This window comes from Aedes aegypti, chromosome 1 (assembly GCF_002204515.2).
Source record: "Aedes aegypti strain LVP_AGWG chromosome 1, AaegL5.0 Primary Assembly, whole genome shotgun sequence".
Taxonomy (NCBI): Eukaryota; Metazoa; Arthropoda; class Insecta; order Diptera; family Culicidae; genus Aedes; species Aedes aegypti.
This window is the reverse complement of record NC_035107.1, coordinates 97442023-97448022: the sequence shown is the minus strand read 5'-3', so window position 1 is coordinate 97448022 and position 6000 is coordinate 97442023.

Here is a 6000-nt window from a genome sequence, read left to right as displayed (position 1 = left end):
TTCAATAATTAAAATTCTCGGATGGTCGGTAGTAAATCCATTGTATCCACAAATGCGAGTCTCTTCTCGGGTTTTTATCGAAAATACTTGCGTATCTGATATAGTGCTATAAACTACTGAATGGGTTTGCTTTATGTTACCATCCAAACTTATGGTCTTGTTCACAACTCCTTCATAAATGACCTCAAATTCAGTAGTTTCACAGGCTTGGTTAAGATCTACGTCCCAGGTCAGATAACCCTCTTCGGAATCTAGACCTGTTCCAATTGAATAAGTACACATTTTTTATATCCTGTAAATAAAGAATAAAATAATATGTTAATCAATCCACAGTCCGGGAAGTCTCCCTCATGCGCCAACTGCAGCCAGTACTTATATCTCAGAAATCCCTTAGGTACGAACAGATAAAAGGTACCATTTCAAAAGGTAGAATAATTAATATCACTTGAGATAGGTAGACATGACAGTCCTTTCCCCTTTAGAAACTTTCTAATAACTCTTTAAAAGCCACCTACAAGTTGCAACAACTCATACAACGAACAATCGAAAATATATCCAAAGAATTCATCTTATCTTAAACACGCAAATTTGCTCATTCCATGACTACAACAAAACATTCAAATCATTGGATTTACTACTCAACATTACATTTGACAAATTCGTCAACACCAAAGAACAATTTCGTTCATCTCAATACAGCAATCGCTTCATAAAAGAACAACTATGTTCACAATAAACGACAATTTCGTCAGCTCTGAAGAACAATTTGGTTCAACTCAAATTGGCAATTTCACCACACTTTCAAATACAGATACAATTGGCAATTCGCCACCCCAAAGAAAATCGATTATCTTCAACACACGTTTCCATGATCCTCGTCGCCACTTTTATATCCTGTAAATAAAGAATAAAATAATATGTTAATCAATCCACAGTCCGGGAAGTCTCCCTCATGCGCCAACTGCAGCCAGTACTTATATCTCAGAAATCCCTTAGGTACGAACAGATAAAAGGTACCATTTCAAAAGGTAGAATAATTAATATCACTTGAGATAGGTAGACATGACAACATTAAGCCATTTTTCAGAAATATCTGATCATTTTCAAGGTCAATACTTGCAATATAATCGTATAGTGCAATCTCGTACTCATAGTAAACTAGAGCACCTGTCCATGTATAAAAGGGTGTACTGTAAGTACCTCCACTACAAGAATTTCCAGTAACACTTCCTACAATAAGCGTTTCACCTCGTGTTGTGGTATTTAATTTTAGCTCATTAATTTGTCTATCATGAGTAAGTGATACAATTCCTAAAGCATGTACTTTCCTACATTCTTCGGAATTAAATTCCTTAACTATATAGGAGTATCCGTATTGGTAATCTGAGGTATGCGAAAATGTACCACAATGCCGTATAGATCTTCGAATTATAACTTTACATTGTAGAACCTTAGTTAGACTTCTAACGTTTCGCTGCAGGACTTGTATGGATATTACTGATGAGGTCAGATTAGTTTTTTGGGGAACACAGGAAGCAACATCAAGAAGAGAATAGCTTGTCATATTCACTTCAGGATTGGCGCAGTCATACGCTATCAAACCTTTAGTTTCAAAACCAAAAATCATTGAAAACATGTATACAAAAACCATAATCGATATAAAATTACAAGGGTTTTTATTTCGCAAAGTTCTTTTGTGGGGTGTTCTGCGCTCATCTTTATCATTATTCTGTTGACCCTGGACATTGGCAGTACTCAAATTCTTATCATTTGAGAGTTGCATCGTGTCTTGAAAGGTTTGACCTTGCTGACCAGTTTCACTATTTATTTTCGGAAGGGAATCTGGCTTGTTAATTTTTCGAATATCTAGGACAGCTATCTTAACTGCTGGTCGTTCATAAATTCCTTTAGAAGTTTTAATCTCAGCAGACCTGACTTGTCCATCTTTTGCTGTTCTCACACTAATTACACGACCTTTCAACCATGATCCAGGTGGAGCTTTGTCATCGGTTATTATGACAATGTCATCAACTTTAATAGGTTCAACTTTATTGGTCCACTTATTTCGTTTTAATAACATTGGGAGGTATTCTTTAGTCCAACGGTCCCAAAAATATTTGCCATAATTTTGAACTTTTTTCCAATGATATTTTTCTAAATGTACCGCTGTCGAATCATAAGGTGGTACATATTCTCCTGCTCTTCCAATAAGAATATGAAATGGAGTCATTACTTCATCGTCAAAATCTTCTACAGGAACGTGGGTTAACGGACGAGAATTCAAAATAAATTCTGCTTGAATTAATGCAGATCTCAAAATTGCTGGACGTGGTAATCGATCACCATATTGCTTAAGCATTTTGTAGAGAGATAGCTTAATCGTTTTAATGAGTCTCTCCCACACACCACCGAAATGTGATGCTGCTGGTGGATTGAAAGTCCATTTTATGGCTAATGCTGCAGCATCACCATTTCTCATTCTTTTATCGATATCCATGACTAACCCTTTCAATTCGTTATCAGCTCCGACAAAGTTAGTGCCGTTATCGCTAAAAAGATGTTTGATTTTTCCTCTTCTATTTTGGAAATTTCGCAAGCAAACAATAAACGAATCGGTATCTAATTTCTCAGCCATTTCAATATGGACTGCTCTACTTGACATGCAAGTAAAAATCACACCCCAACGTTTCTCTCTCGAACGATTTACTGCGACTTCAAACGGTCCAAAATAATCCACTCCTGTGTTGGTGAATGGATACAAAAATGGTTCTGTTCGAAAATCTGGCAAGGGTGCCATCATGGGTGGCATAGGTTTAGATTTGGCAATGACACATTCTTGGCAATACTTTTTAACCTTTTTTAGTAATGCTCTCAATTTAACAATCCAAAATTTTTGATGAATAGCTGCTATTACAACATTGTCGTTTTGATGCAAATATCTTTCATGATACGATTTGACAATCAAAAAAGATATATGATGTTCATACGGTAATATAATAGGCGTTCTTGCTGATTTAGGTAAGCTCATTGCAGATTCCAATCGACCTCTTGCTCTGAGTACACCGTATTCATCAAGTGCAGGATTTAACTGTCGTAAATTGCTCGACTGATTAATCGCTTGCCCTGTCCTTAGGGATAACACTTCCTCTGCATAACAATCCCACTGAGCCTTTCTGAATATAGCATCTTCAACCAATTTTAAATCTTCATAATCAATACTTCGGTTGAAATCGGATTTGTTTCTAATCCAATCAGTAAACTTCTTTATTATATTGGTTTGCTTTACCAATCGCCACCAATCTGAGAAATAATCATCCTTAATAAATGAATAAGGATGGATGTCTTGATGAATGTTTACATAATTTCGTAATTCCTCATCAGTTTTCATTTTAATTTGGGTTTCAGGCCAAAATTCTTCAGGATCAAGTAAAAATGAAGGTCCATGTTGCCATATTGATGTTCTATCAATAATTTTTGTACCTTCGTCAGCGGGGTTTTGAGCAGATTTGACATATTTCCACTGATCAGCTGTAGTTGTTTCCAGAATCTCAGCAACTCGATGAGCTACAAAAATCTTGTATCGCCTATGTTGACTGTTTATCCAAGCTAGAACAATTTCACTGTCTGTCCACATAAAACATTTAGTAATTTTAATGCGTAATTCCTTCTTTACTGTCTCCAATAATCTTGTTCCCAATACCGCTGCTTGCAATTCTAAGCGTGGTATAGTTAACATTTTAATTGGGGCAACTCTTGCCTTGGCTGAAACTAAATCAACATTAACCTTATCTTCAGACACGCTTCTCAAATATATAACTGCTGCGAATGCGTCTTCAGAAGCATCCACAAAGGTATGCAATTCATAAATCAATGCATTTTCAACGACATACATCTTGGAACCTGTGTGTTCGAAGCAATATTAAGAGCCTTTATCCATGAATCCCATAAAGCAGATAGTTCCTCTGGCAAGTGACTATCCCAATCAGAGGATTGTTTATGCCATCTTTGCAAAATAATCCTACCATGAACTGTAAAATTAGAAATTAATCCCAATGGATCATACATGCTCATCACGAAAGAAAGAACTTCTCTCTTCGTCATTGTTTTTTCCAATACGTCAAGTTTCAGTTGAAATACAATTAAATCCATTTTAATATTCCAATAGATCCCCAAAACTTTATCAGTTGGAATTTCTTTATTTTCTAATAACTTAATTTCCGAATCTTGTAGCCTTTCTGAAGGAATAGTTTTGGCAAGCTCGTGTGAGTTTGTGATAAAATTTCTCAGATGGAATCCAGCATGCTGTTGTATGTTTATAACTCCCTGAACGACTTCAGCTGCTTCTTCCACCTCATTGAAGCTGTCCAAGTAATCGTCTACATAGAAATTATCTTCTGAGGCCTCAGAAGCCTTTGGAAAATCCTTTTTAAAAAGCCGTGCATTATGATTTTTAACAGCTTGCGCACAAGCAGGTGAACATGTGGAACCGAAAATCATAGATTCCATAACATATACATCTGGAGATCTGTCAATCTCACATTGTCTCCAAAGATATCTTTGTGCATGCTGATCTTTCTTAATTATTTTCACTTGTTGAAACATCTCTTGAATGTCTCCAGTGACAGCAATTGTATTCTCACGGAATCTCAAAAAAACACCGAATAAAGGTTTTACTGTATCCGAACCCGCAAGCAAAGCGGAATTAAAAGAAACTCCTTGAATCGCAGCTGCTGCATCAAAAACGATTCGGGATTTCGGCGGGATTTTATTTTTGTTCGTCACAATGAAATGAGGTAAATAATAGGTGTTCGGATGATTTTCTAACACTTCTTCTAAGCTAAGTTTTCGGGCGTATCCTTTTTTAATAAATCCATCGAATGAATTTAGTGCCCACATTTTAACATCTGCGTTCTTACTTAACTTTTTTTCCAACATCTCTAAACGTTTAAGGGCATTATTATAACTTGGGGGAAAATTGACAGTGTCGGTTTTCCACAACAAACCTATCGAGTAGTGCCCATTTTCATAATTGATTGTTTCTTTTATTATGGCATCAGCCCTCTCATCTGCAAGCGATTTAGGTAATTTTTCTACTGCCCTAACACCAAAGTCTTCCGTTGAACTAAATTTTTCAAAAAATGATTTTAAATCGCTACTCTCTCGTTCTCTAATGCAAAAGGAATATGATGGCTCACCTCTGTATACCTTGCCGAAAATCAGCCAACCCAGTTTCGTCTTTGCTGCCATCGGGGAGTCCTCGTCGCCAATCCTTCTCTCAGTTGTCAATAACAGGTGGGCGTGTTCCATACCAATTAAAATCAACGGCTTGGCGTTGACGTAGCTCTGTACTGGAACATCTGCTAGATACTGGAACTCCCGCTTCATGCGCTGTACGTCTAACGTTTGTTTTGGCAGCTCGATGTCTTCAATAGTCCTGACGTCCTTCATTGAATATGGTTTTCCTTTGTGACCGCTTATCCATAGCTGCACTCTTTGACTTGGCGTTTCCTTCGACACGTTTTGTGTCCACGTCATCTCCAAGGGCTCCGAACGTCCTTGAAGGCCAAGTTTATCCGCGGCTGATTTGTCCAGTAGAGTCAACGAAGATCCGGGATCAAGGAAAGCAAATGTTTCCAGAACTTGCTTTCCATTTTGCAAGGTGACGGGTAAAATCTGATATAATACTGTTGATTTTTTACTGCTATGATGATTAGATTTTTCAGCGGCAGCATCTTGATTTTCCTTCGGCTTTTCTCCTTTGTGTAGCAGACGATTGTGTGTTCCTCTACAACCGTTAATCTTGCATTCACGTTTGTTCCGGCAGAACTTACTGCCATGCCCTTTATTCAGACACGAATAACATAATCCCAATTGTTGAACGCGTTGTTGTCTTTGTTCAACATTGAGATTTTTTAATACATTGCATTTGTAAGTTTGGTGATCGTTCTTACAAATGTTGCATTGTATTTTGGGCGAATTGTTATGAACATTGATCCTTGT